At 31.6% G+C, this 14,469-nt stretch overlaps 1 protein-coding gene across 1 annotated transcript in view; it reads right to left on the reverse strand.

Moving 5' to 3' along the window:
• The window catches only part of LOC140447732 (uncharacterized), a 458,740-nt gene extending 448,575 nt beyond the window's left edge, over window positions 1-10,165 (reverse strand). The window contains exon 1 of the mRNA XM_072540550.1: window positions 9,875-10,165. The gene's annotated coding sequence lies outside the window, so the exon portion shown is untranslated. The remainder of the gene's footprint in view (window positions 1-9,874) is intronic.
• Between the last annotated feature and the right edge of the window lie 4,304 nt (window positions 10,166-14,469).

Consider the following 14,469-nt stretch of genomic DNA (forward strand, 5'->3'; position numbering starts at 1 on the left):
CGACGGACAAACTACTTTGCTTCTACACCATTTTCTTAAACGTAATGATTTATTAAAATCAAAAATTTTCTTTGGAATGCGTGCAGACGACATAAAAGGCCGTCAGAGTAAAGGCAAAATTGATTTGGTAAGACAAAATATGCGAAGACTCGCAAAACTCTTAGACTACAAGACTACAGAATCCTGATATTAAGAAACTTATAGATATTCTTCGCCCAAAGCATGTTCAACTAATAATTTCTGGAGTTAATAAAATAAAAAAATATAACCCAGAAACAAATAATTATGAGTCACCAACGTTGGCCATAAATTTTGGGACACTTATGAGAAAATGTTGCGACTTAGCATATATTATTCTTGTTCAGATAGAAAACCCAAGCGATGAGAGAAAAGAACTTAAAATATTAAAAAGTCTTTTAGAATCCCAATGGTGTAATGAAGTTTCTGCTCAAAATGTACCAATTTAAATCAAAATAAATGGAACCAGGAAGAACTTTTGCTGCTTACTAACGACCTCAAGAAACTTAATATTTTTTTTGTAAACATCTACAGAAGAATTATTTCACAAATTGAAATCAGGTGAATATGCCAAAAAATGTCAGTTGGAGAGACCTGCGAGTATAACAGCAACAAAACTTCGAAAGCATTTGGCCACCATTATTCAATTTCTTCAATTTTCCAATAATGATATGGAGCAATTAAGCAAATTCATTACAAATGACACACATTACAAATGCATTGCAATTATTATCGTTTGTCAAAGTATATCAAACGGCTAAAATTTCTAAACTTTTTTTCTAAACTGAAAAATACAAAGTTAAAACATTAGACGAAACTAACATTAACTTAGCTCCTCTCTCTGATGCGGAAGAGGAAGAAATGGAAAATATCTTGGATACTCATGATAATCTAAACGTCGATTGCGAGATTCCATCTACTTCAGCTAACTGAGATAATAACAAAGAACCTCAAAAAAAGATTGGCAATTTAAAAAATAAAATATTTATTGATAGAAGAAGATCATTAACAAAACAATAAAAAAGAATTATCGCAGAATACTTTTCCGACATTAAAAAAAGAAAGTCTTCCATTGAGGTAAAAGTGCAACACCTTATTAAAGAATATCCCGAGGTAATTAAAGAAAGAAAATGGACATGCATCAAAGCTGTAGTTTATAATATATATACAGGAAACATTAAACACCCATTTTCTAATATTTTTTAGTTGGTTTTTAATTTTTTTGACTGTTTTGAAAGACTTTCTTGTTTTAGTTTTGATCTGATCTCTATCACATTATTCTTATGTTTGTAGGCAAGTTAAATTCCTATTACCTGAGCTATAATAAATAGTAGAGTCAAATTAATGTACCAATGTAGCTACTTTTGATAATAAATTAATGTAATACTTTCCTGATTTATTTTTTTTTAATATAAATCGTCGTTAACCAAAGCTCATATTTTTGACATTTATGAACTGGAACGTATGGTTTATTTATGGTAGTGATATGACGCCTTCGCTGTTAAAATAATCGGTAGACAGGACGTATTGTTTACATATTTTAGGATTTAGGATATGTACAATTAAGGGAGAGTAAAAATATACTGCTTCTGACTCTCAAGCAAACACATACGAAAATTTTCCTAAGAAATCCCATTTTACTTAAAACTGGCAACATCTCTTAGGCTCAGGTTTGTGCATATACACGTATGTTTAGGTTCAGAATTGACTGAAATAACAAGGGGATCAGGATTATGTCATTAATAAGTAAAATCCCCATTTATATATCTTTTAAAATATTAAAAATTTCTTTTGTATATATACATTTTTGAAATCGTTGCTAGAATTAATGAAGATAAGCGTGCCATAGGCAGCTCTAAATACTCTAGATATAGGAGGTTCAGGATTGTATGGTTTTTCAGATGGTTCAGGTATGGTATAAAGATGTATATATATATATATATATATATATATATATATATATATATATATATATATATATATATATATATATATATATATATAAAGGATTTAGTATATTCTAAATGAGTAAGCTAAATTAATACATACGAAAACAATTTACAGTATAAACACGTATCCTGTTTTGGTGACAACAGTGAGTGACCTTTCCAACACGTGTAATCATAATAGCTAAGTAAATAAAATTAACAATGTTACATTCAAATACTTGTGCGGTATGTAAGTATATCTATTTGTAACTAGAACAATAGATTCTCCTATGTATAGAAAATTTGGATATCTTTGTAAATATGAAAGAGTGTGGTAAGATTGTTTTTCTAAGTAACGAGTTCATATTTTTCATTTATTACTGTTTCTTTATAGTCAATTTGATGTTTTTATATCCTGTTACACATTGTTAAATACTTGCATCTCTATTTTTGAAGCGCAGCTTTACTCTCGATCAGTTCGTTTCTAAAGTCGTTCGTTGTAGTCATCATATATTTACTCTAAGCTACAATTATACATGAAAAATAACTAAGTAATAAAATACAGATATTAAAAGAAAAGTAAAAAATTAAAAGTATATCTGTCAATTAAAGATAATACAACAAATAAAAAAAATAAAACATCGATGCAAAAATTCGATTCGTAACGATTCTCGTACGTCAAAATTCATCATAAATGTCAAAAGTCATAAATGTCATCCCATCCAATTTATAACATAAAATCATCTGTTTAACAACTCCCGATATCGTAATCAATTTAAATGTGAACATTAAGTAAATAAATTAAAAGTCCACTTTAAGTGTAAATTTCAGTTTTCTTCAAGTTCGAATTACTTAATCCAAAAATGAATTTATATATGTACGTCACTCAAAAGTTTACAGCGAATGAATTGTTTAGAACATTATGGGGAATTATATATATTTGAAAGGTTTCCTTTGACAAAAGATACAGTTATGCCGTTGTTTGCACAGATCGAACTTTTAATAAATCTTCCTAACAAAGAGGTAGGTAATATCATTAAGATATTGTTACGAACATGCATTCTACGTAGCCCATATAACGGTTGCAGGGCGGGACGAGAATGATCTGTCCTTCTAGATGCGACGGCCGACGGGAACTGTCTACCGCTGGAAAGTTCGACCCGACAAGCGATGAGACGAATTAGAGGTGGGCTACTCCAGAATGTTCGAGTACATAGTGACTTTTATATATAAGTCTACCTTCTAGGAGTTAAGTTTAGTTGATAAGATAGTTTCGTGCTGTAAATTTATAAATAAATATACTTATATAAATTCGAACCGCTCGTTTTATTTCAAAACGTTACAATATAATAAAATTTGTCATTACATAACATATTTTTAGGAGAAAAGCTGTTATACCAGTTCAACAGTTATTTTTAACATTAAAAATGCAAATATAGCTGACTCGAGGGGTATATCGAGGGCAACAGCTTTAAGAATTGAAAATATATCAAATAAACGATAAAATGGTCCAAGTTGGAGAAGAGTTTAATGCCAGTCTATGATTTCCAAGACGCATAGTTGCAGTTATTTGTACTTTAATACGAATTGATTCTTATGGACGTACAGATCCAGAAATATATTGTTCAGAAAAAGAATTTTTGTAATAAATGTCCAAAAAATCGGTGACTAGTTTAAAAATTAGAAATATTGTTGCAAAATGGCTGTGTTCTGTACATGATCAAACAAGATTTAGCAATAGTGGCATACAAAAATTTGAAGCTGGAGATTTTGTTAGGTTTGTACTATTTTTTGTACTGGAGAATCTTTATAATGAGTTTCCCATACGAACCAGGAATGCTGTGGAAAGGCAATACAGAGAATGGAAATGACGATTACCAATTTTTAAAAATCTAATGAGATTAAATTTGAAAGTGATTATGAATGTAATAGTAGCAACAGCAGTATTTCATAACATCACCATAGAAAATGTAGCCGTGTTTCATATAGATCATAATCTAGATCAACAAAAAAAAAACATTTAATTAAATCCATAAAAAGGAAAAAAGAAGACAGTTTCCCTCAATTTCAAGGTGAAATTGAGGAAACATTATTGTAAACATTCTGAGATAATTTACAATGCATAAGTTTTAAACTTACTTTCAACTTTGTCGAAATATATTTTATAGGATATTATGATGCTTATATTTCAGGAATTTGCATTTTGTAATTATACTTACATATACGAGTACAAGCCCTAACAACTACATATATGTTGGAACAAGCAGTTATTTTTCGAATAAAATATCCATTTACCGAAATTCTATTAATTTAATTTTGTTTAATTCTAAATATGAAATTAACAACATTTTTTATGATGTATGGAACTATTTTTACAGTTTAATTATATATTTTATGTTGATTACAATTTAATTAATTGTTTGATGCCAAAACATGCTGACACAACTAAATATTGAAACAATAGGATTTAAAAAAAAATAAAATAAAAATTAATAAGGCGTATCGTCGCCCTTAGCTTGAATAACAGCCGCCCGTGTTAGAAACGAATATTCAAGGATATCTTGATATTAGGCTGTATTTACTATGGCCTCAATAAAATGTAAAGTTCCCAACACTTTGGCCGACATACAACCCCGCAGCATGATGCTCTGTGGAAACAGTTCTTTTCAGAAAATCCTCATAGAATGCTTCTCGAATCACACTTTTCCCGAATCACACGCTTTCGATAATCTCCCACACAGACATCAAATTTGCTTTCGTCGCTAGAGATAACTTTGTCCCAGTTATACGAAAGTTTTGATTTAGCTTAAATGTAATGATTCCTTTTCTGAGTTTCCGTCAGCAATGGTTTTTCTTTGGCCTACTCGAATAAATCAAAAAATGGAAAATTTATATCGCAAAGAAGAGCCTATGAAAACATACCTAAAATGTAAACATACCTATGAAAACTAAGACCGCTTTTGTGGATATATTTGCGACAGGATTCTCTGGAAACATTCATCCCAGTTTCTCTATCCCTTCTAGCAGTTACTTCTCGTAGTGTAGTTCTTCTTCCTGACTTACGTATTCTAATTAATTGCTTTACACTTCTTTGAGAAACAGCTTTTGGACGGCCTGAGCTTTTGCCGCAAACATCAATATTGGCAGTTTCACCATATTTTTTAATTATATTAAATATAGTAGTTTTTGCTACAGTTAAGTAATTCATTGGAAATTTCACGAAATGTTTTCCCTTCATGGTTCTGATGAATAATAATTTGGTTGTCTTTATTCATACTCAAATGACGCGTGACAATTATTGTTGACAACGTACTACCTACTTGTATGTTTGATTTTAATTAAGTAAAGCCTTCTTTGCGTCACGCTGATAAAATTTAAGAAACGTGAGGAAAAGCAAAAAATGTTTCAATATTTAGTTGTCAGCAGTTTTCGATTATCAAACAATTAATTAAATAGTAATCAATATAAAATATATAATTAAGCTACAAAAATAATTCCACACATCATAAAAGATGTTGTTAATTTCATGTTTATAAGTAATTAAAAAAATTATATAAGTAAAAAAATTTCGGTAAATTGGCATAATGTTTGCAAAATAACTACTTGTTCCAACATAAGGGCTCATATTAATCATAAATATATTAGTTCAGCAATTTCTGTACGGTGTTCTTAAAATTTTGGTGTAGTTTAAATTTACTTATTTAATATAAAAATGACATTAAAAGACAAACACTTTTTGTACAGTATATTTATTATAAATTTCCTTGGGGAGGTATATTATTAATTATTGTTCCTATATTTTGATTTTAATTATTGTTACTTAATATCTTTCATTATTTGCTGTTCTCTCTCTTGTGTCCTCTTATCGATCATTCTCTTAATTTAAAACTTTCAGTTTTCGTTAATATATTTTTTTTTGTTTTCCATACTTAAGTAATTTGGATACTTACTTCCTTAATAAGTAAAAGTTCCCCTTTTTGTAAAATTTAAAGAACTACTACTGTTTGATACAGATATAATTAATAACAATTAAAAATTTTAGACACAAATTTATACAACAAGAAAAATAAGGTTATTTCGACAAAAATAAAGCAAAATTGATAGAAACACAATTACCAACCTACTAATTTAAACAACTAAGTTTACTTTTAACAATGACAAGAGCTGTAGTTATTATAAAACTGGGTATGAGATACTAAAGTGTACTTCAGACTAAAGTGATCATTAGTTAAGGTGTAGTTTAGGTTGTAATTATGAAATCGGGATTTAATTTTTATTCTATACACTCCTCATTTTTTAAAATTATTTCATATAAATATAATGGCGGATTTTTACAAGTATCAGTTCAAAAATTGTATTTAAGTGTGACAAGAAGAGTTATTAGTAAAAAATTTTATGTTGTGACATTGTAGTCACAGTAAACAATTGGAACAATTTTACGTGACGAGGAGTGACCGTTATACAACATGTAACCTTTTTTAATTTAATTTTTGTTTTACCAAGGTAAATACCTCTAGAACACAAAACAACTAAAAGTTACGATTACTTACTAAGAGCATTGATATAAGGATTCTGATCATGGAGGGTTGATCTGTTCTGATCGTGCTAGATGTCAAGATCGACAAGGTTTTATATAAAAGCAGGAGAAATCACATATTATATCTATGTATTTTGAATGTTTATACCGTTTATTGAAAACTGGCCTAATTAATATTTTTAAGAAAAGAAAATTTTCTAATATACTTTATTCCTGTACTTTCCCGACGTAAATCTCACCGGATGTAGATAATTAGTTTAATACGATTTTTAACTTAAAATGTAATACCTAGAATAACTATCTACAAAAACAAAATATTATTTACAAGTCACATCATCACTTATGGTTCGAGTAAATATGGTAGTCAGTAAATACATAATATCACTGTTTACTTTTTTATTTATTCTTATTGGTAAAACCGCTTCGAAGATAGTCACGATTGATTGAGTATTATTCAATAAAATGTGGCTATAAGAAATAAATTTTAAGACAAATATTGTGCAATATTTCATTAGCTTACGGAATTTGTAGACTTACAGCATTAACGATATTATACTCGTAGACGAGAAATACCATAGTCCAGTCATCAGAGACGAAAATGCCATTGAATCTCTAAAAATCATAGGAACAATCTGAATTTTGCTGAGAATGTCTGGGCAGCTTCAGTCTCAGTCTCTATGATTTGTCTTTGAAAGAGAATTTAGGTTACTTTTTACTACTAGATAAGTACTTCGGCTCCTCCACTGGCTCTGTCCCTAGGTGAAGAGCTAGATATATTTGATAACCAACGCGAAAATCCTTTGCACCCCTTTTTCCAAGATGGCAGCCGGGAGAAAAGTGTGGTCGGTCACCCTACAAAATTGAACTTAAGCTTATACTTATCCTCCCACCTCAAAAAAATAAAATTGCGTCCTCTAAGAAATGCACGCTAGGTCCTAAAAAGTGTAACATTTCAATTGACTCCAGCTGTGCAAAATCCATCAATTAAAAATGTACGGCTTTGTTTTTTTTTTCATTTTTCTACTTTTAAATTACTAATAACAACCACACTATTTAAAATATAATGCAACACACACCACAGGGTATTTTAAAAGTATGTTCAATTTAAAAAATTTTTTTTTTAATTTTTAATTTGTAGAATTCATTATAACCTGCTACGAATTATTTTGATATTATTCAGTTTTATATTTTTTCAAAAAAGTGACTACTTACCGTACAAAAGATAATTATCTTACTAAAAAAACAACAATGTTATTCCCAAATAAAGCTACCTTCATCTAATTTACATACCGTTGCACGTCATCCGCGTCATAGCCCGTGAGGTCACATGATACCAACACGAAATATTTAGGCGGTAGGTGTGTTCTTTTTTAGAATCACTTTGCCGAGTACACTGGCATTACAGCCACTAGACATATTTTATTATATACGCGTAGAAATGATATTTAAAGATTTGTAATAATGTTAACTTAAAGAAATACACAATAATATGTTTCATTTAATTCGTATAAATGCATTACAAAGCGTTTTTATGAAGAACATTTGTTCGGAACACACTGTAACTGTAATCGAACGAAGGTGATATTTTGGCATAAATTGGTAACACTTATTTGACAGTTGCGGTGTTGACACTTTAGTTTTGTTTTTATTATTTACTATTAATTAAACTATGTTGTTTTTTAAACAAGCGGCTCAAATTGTTTTTAACAAGATTATTTTTTAACTCTTATTTTGTTTCTATTTATTTACATTACTTAAATATTAATTTGTTTTGTTGTATAATCCACTTTTGCAATAATTATGTGACCTATTTGATTTAAAATGGATTCAGGATTTTTTTATACTTTGGCAAGTATGTCAACTTCGATCGCTGTCAATGATAATGACGTGAAACGGTAAGTAAATTAGATGGACTGTATAAACATTTGCAAGACCATAATTTTTAGACGGTATAGTTGGCCAAAAATTCGTTTACGTATCAAGGAACCATTTGAATTGATGTCGTACATTTTTCAATGACCTCAACGAATAGGGATTCAAATCAAGGGTTGCGCCCTAGATTTCTCACCCCTGTTATAGCCGATATGTACGGCATTGCAAAAAAAGGAATCTATATAACGATCCGAAACTATGTGTATAAATGCCGTACTCTGTCAAATTACTGAAAAAGGGGCCAACATTTTCCGAACATCAAAAATTTTCCCTGCTTCTGGGACCCATTAAGTAACGCATAACCCATTAAAAATCTTCCATGGGCTTGTACTCTATCAAACTGTGGTTAGACCCAATATTTACTGTTTTTTTCCTCATGATTTACAAATATTATTAGAATTACTACGAAAATATTTTTACTATTTGTATATATGGTGTGTCTGTGGTAGTATGAAAGACTAAACATTAACTTTCTGTAATTTGTTAAATCTGGATTCAAGTTCTATCAATCCTCTAATAAGCTAGAAACGCACCAAGAAATTTTGAAAACAGCGTTTTAAGGTGTACCATAAAATATTTTTAAAGTTTATATAATTACTAAATTATCATTTCCCAAAAATAAAATTTTTCAAAACTTCCCTACAGACTTGAGACGGAACATGCAAAAGTCTTCGAATTAAAAAAAAAAAAAAACAAAATAAAATATAAGAAAAAAATATCGCAGACGTAATATAAGTAGGTATTGGCTTTGTTGCCACATTGTCATAAAATATGAATGGCTCTGGGCCTGGCATTACATTGCATCCATTCTCCATCTATTTTTTCAACTAAGTTTTTGACCCAGTCAGTTTTGAGTCAAGTCTGCTCTAATTATTTGCCAGTTTTTAACAGATCATCAGCACATGTATTGTCAATAGGTACCAAGGATTGCCACCTTGGAATTTTGCTGTTTTTTTGACTCCTGAATTTATGGCATATTGTTTAAGTAATAATTGTTCTTTTTTTTATATTCGTATAATTAAAAAAAAAATTAATGGAAAAAAAATATTGTGATACGCCCATGTACTTTGTTATTCCAAGAAAATTCCAAATAGGATATACGTTATTTTGAAGGGAATACTTAATTGGGCCTATTTGGGATCAAAGTAAAGTTTAAAATATTTCAGAATCTGTGTTTTAATAAAACTACTTAAACGTAGGTATCACATTCAGACTATGAGTATTTACCAACATAAATAAATAAAATTAAAATGAAATAACAGAAAAACATATAGGTATAAGAGTGTATGTGTGAAACCAACTAACTGTTATAATATGAAAAACAATGCTAGACAAAGCTTTGACCAAAATTAACAAGCATGTAGAAACTCTTCAAATATCTAAAATTCTATACAGAAACGTTAAAAACTATATAAAGCATTTATTTTTTAATAAATAATAAGTTTCTACAAAAACTTACCAGCTATAAGATAACAAAATAATCCACAGATAGTTCAAATATAAAAACACTATCACACAATCACATTATTTGTATACATTAAAATAGCATAAATAAAATCACTTCGACACTTAAACTATCAAATTTGACACACACTTAGCGTACGAGCTGTTTCATTCATTAAATGCACCTCCAACAATTTATAAATGTTAACACGTATATTTTGTTTAAACACGAATTTTTAACGTACGTATACACAACTGCGACTGTCAATGGACTGAGGACTGGTGGTGTTAGCTAGCGGTGCTTTGGAATGACTACCAGACTGCTGCACAAGTCACATGCTGGCCAATCAAATGGCAGCGAGAAAAACAAACGAGGCGGTGATGCCGATGCGTTAGGTTTCTCCCATATCTAAGGATTTTATTATAAATCGAAAAAACAACAATTTTTTCAGTAATATTTGATTGGTTAAATTATTTTTCTACAAACCCCAAGAAATAAATTTGAGAATAAGAAAAATAAAATAAAAAAATAAATTATTCAATATTTATTATTTCACACTTCCTAAAAAGTTAATTTAAATATTTTAAATTTTCCAGTATCTTTTTTATCTATTACTTAACAGAAAATATCATCAAATTTAATCCTTTATTATTATACAATATATAGAAATCCTTCTTTGAAGTACCATATATTTGAAATTATATTTAAAATTATTCTTGGAAAACAGTCTCTAGCACAGAAAATTCTATGGACGTTAAACTTAAGGTGGGAAAAACCTAACCGAAAGTCTCAATTACTCGGAAAATTATTTGTTGGAAATGAAATGATTAAATTATTCATCCTCTTGGAGAACGGATATACCTCTTATTTTGTCCTTGTAATCCCAGTGCTCTTGTATCAAAGCTTCATCTAACCTTCTGATAGCAACAGTAAGTTCTGCCGAAGCTACCATACTATGGAGGTTAGCTTGCAGGACTATGATTGGAACCACCGAGGACTCTGATGGTTTTAAAGGATACCTTAGCAAGTCTGTAATATGCCTTGAAAGTAGCAGCCTTCAATGCTTTATAGGAGACCTCACCGATCGTGAATACGAAGATTTGGGCGTCCTCTCCGATCTTCATATACTTCAACAACCAGTCTTCCGCTAAGAGCGTTTTATTTTGCTTCTCTTCACGGGTCCTGATTCTTCTGTTTTACTATATCAGGTTTCTGGTATATTCTATAAAGTTTGAAGTTGTATCGTCTTCTTCACACTCCATTATCATTCACTGCTCCATGGATTCGCCTTAATACTTTTCATTATTTTTTGTTCGAGTCCAGGTCTCTGAAGCATATGTTAGGACTGGGCGTATTATTGTTTTGTAGAGTTTTATTTTTGTCTTTCTCGATATAATTGTGGATTCAAGGAGTAGATTGATCCCAAAATAGCATCTGTTTTTCTATAACGAGTGATCGTAGGATTTGTGGTTACGTGCTTATTTTCATATACTTCGTTTTGTTGGTGTTTATTATTAAACCCATTTTTGTAGCTGATTCTTTTAATGCTACATACGCCTCTCGTACAGCGTGTTCCATTCTCCCAACAATATTGATATCATCATCATAGGCCAGGATTTGCACTGATTTATTATATATTGAATCAGTGGATGGATTTGTGATATACGTATTACTTTTTCCAGAGCCAGATTGCACAGTATACAGGAGAGAGGGTCTCCCTGGTGCAGCCCATTATTTGGTTTAAAGTGTTCAGACAGTTCCCCCAAATTTACCAACTGATTTGGTATTCCTAGCTCTTTCATTGCTTTAAACATTTCTCTTCTATTCACAGAGTCGTAGGCTGCTTTGTAGTCTATAAATATGTGATGAGTATCAATGCCATATTCCAGTGTTTTTTTCAAAATTTGTTTCAGGGTTGTAATCTCATGAATTGTAGATTTACCACCTCTGAAACCACCCTGGTATTTTCCTACTATCCGTTCTGCATATGGTGCCATACGGTGACATAGTACTGTGGAAAATATTTTATACGCTTCATTTAGAAGCGTAATTCCTCTGTGTTTAGAGCATTAAAATATATCTCCTTCTTTGTGTATGGTGCAAAGTATTCCAATATTCCAATCATTAGGGAGGGATTTCTGTGTCCATATTTCTTTTGAAAGCTCCTGTAATGCCATAACGGTATCATGGTCACCTTCTTTATATAGTTCAGCTGGGAGATTATCTATTCTGGGTGATTTGTTTCTGGCTAGTTTTTTAACTGCATCTTTAACTTCAAGAATCGTTGGTGGTTCCTCTTCCCTCTCGTCTGCTCCCCTTGCCACTGCTCTTTCGTCTTCCAAGTTTTCTTCTTCTTCCTCCATATTAAGTGCCTGGTTAAAGTATTTCACCCATCTACTCAATACATCTTTCCTTTTTCTTAATAGATTGCCATTCTGATTGCTGCATTGTCTTGTGGTTGCCTTGAATTCTTATCTATTAATGTTAACTTTCTTATAGAATACTCTGAATTCTTTCTCTAAGGTTTTCTATATATTTTAGTTCCGTATTTAGGTGGTTTCGTTTTTTTTTTTTCTTTTATGCATTTAATAGTGCTAGCTGGAAAATTATCGTTAGACTACTGCACGACTTGGGGATTTTTCCCTACCTGCAGAACTTGTTCAGGAATTGCTTCACGGGTTCATTACAACGAGATATTGAGGCTAGCCTGGTACAAGGAGTAACGTATGCGGGCGACCTGGTGGTGCTGGTGGAACACAATGAAAACTGGTCAATCATGCATATAGCGAACCGAGCCCTCAGCAAAGTAAAGACGTGGATGGGTAGCAGGGATTTCATACTGACGGCTAAGAAGACTGAAGCTATGATCCTCAAGGGTCCGAGGGCCAAACACCATATAGTTTTTACAATGGATGAAAAAAGGATCGTCAAGTGAAGTACTTACTTGAGGGTAGTGCTAGATACGAGCCGAACCTTTGGTGAGCATGTGAAGTATGTCGTTCGCAAGGCAGAGGACCAGGGACTGCCAAAAGGAGAATTTTAATGGAAGTAGTCCACTCTACTATACTATATGAAACACCGGTATGGCAACAAAAGCTTAACATAAAAAAATATAGAAGTATGCTAGAAAAAGCCCAAAGAAAAGCACTGATAAGGGTAGCACGTGCATACAGAACAAAATCAACGGCGCCCATACAAGTGATCGTAGGGTGTTAACCATCCACCTGATGGTGATGGAAAGGGAGGAAACCTACGGGAAGGATGAGCAGAAGAAAATAGTAGCTAGGAGTAGCAGCATAACGGAGTAGCAGGAAAAACGGATAAGCGAGCATAGGACGGCCTGGACGAGGGTATTAATTCGAAATATTGCAGACTGTATGTAATGCGGCGACAAAGACACTAACTACTTTTTGCACCCAGTTCCTAACAGGGCACGGCTTCTTCAGGGCCTAGCTAAAAAGAATAGGGAAGGTGGCGGATAGAAACTGCGCAGAATGTGGAGTGTCTGATACGGCCGAGCACTGTGTATACGAGTGTAGAATTTTTAATGACGACAGAAATAAATTACATAGGAAGGTAGGTAGGGTAAACGCACCGTAATACTATAATGCAGGGAGCAATGAGGGAAAAGACCGAATACAAGGCAATACTGGAGGCAGCAACTCAAATCGTCAGAAAGAAGGAAATACCAGAGAGGAATCTGCAGCAAAGAAAACAGATAGGACTGCGTGCGGATGGAGCCTTCCACCCTGAATCCAACACACGCCAAGGCATCCTTAACGGAACACGGCGGTACGGTCGTTAGAAAATTTACTACCTCCTTCTTATAAAAAAAGAACGACATATATGAATTACCTTCAATAGTGGAAAGAAGGCGACAGTTTCGTTCTAGCTCCACCCAGTATTCGCATTTCGCTTGCTACAACAACGTTGTATTTCAGTGTTCAATAGAAACAGTTGCGTGTATTATCCTTAAGAACCACATATTTCATGAGTAGAGGTTATTCTTAAAAAGGTAAGTTCAATTTTATGGTTCGACTTTTCATTTCATTTTATGGTTCAATTTTATGGTATAATTGATTGGACAGTGAAGTTGTTAAAACATTTTAATTATTATGACTAATTTTATGTTAGGACGCTCTTCTTGAAAACAACTAATAACGTAACGCTTTGTTTATTTTGATATATGAAAATGGTTATTTCTGTACAAGAAAAATTGTTGTTTTAAAACATTTTGGATTATGATGTTAGCAGTATGTATTATTTAATGTTACGATGTTATTCTAGTTATAATTTAAGAAAGTATATATTAGAATTTATGTTATACTGTATTATGACGATCTTGATTATAACAAATTGCCAAAATTCATTTTCAAAAAATAATTATTTTTTTTTAAATTGTATTTTTATATTTCTACATAAAGAAAGTTAAATTGTATTTATATTTGAAATTTTAAATTTATAGCAGAGGAACGGTCACTCGTGGTAAATTTATACTAGAACTGGCTACAAAAAATATTGGCGAAGTTCAGCATTCCGTTGTAAATGAAAAGCTTACGATGCCGATCAATATCAGAGCAAACCAGGAGGTAAACTACATAATACATATT

The sequence above is a fragment of the Diabrotica undecimpunctata genome, chromosome 8, assembly GCF_040954645.1.
Source record: "Diabrotica undecimpunctata isolate CICGRU chromosome 8, icDiaUnde3, whole genome shotgun sequence".
Classification (NCBI taxonomy): domain Eukaryota; kingdom Metazoa; phylum Arthropoda; class Insecta; order Coleoptera; family Chrysomelidae; genus Diabrotica; species Diabrotica undecimpunctata.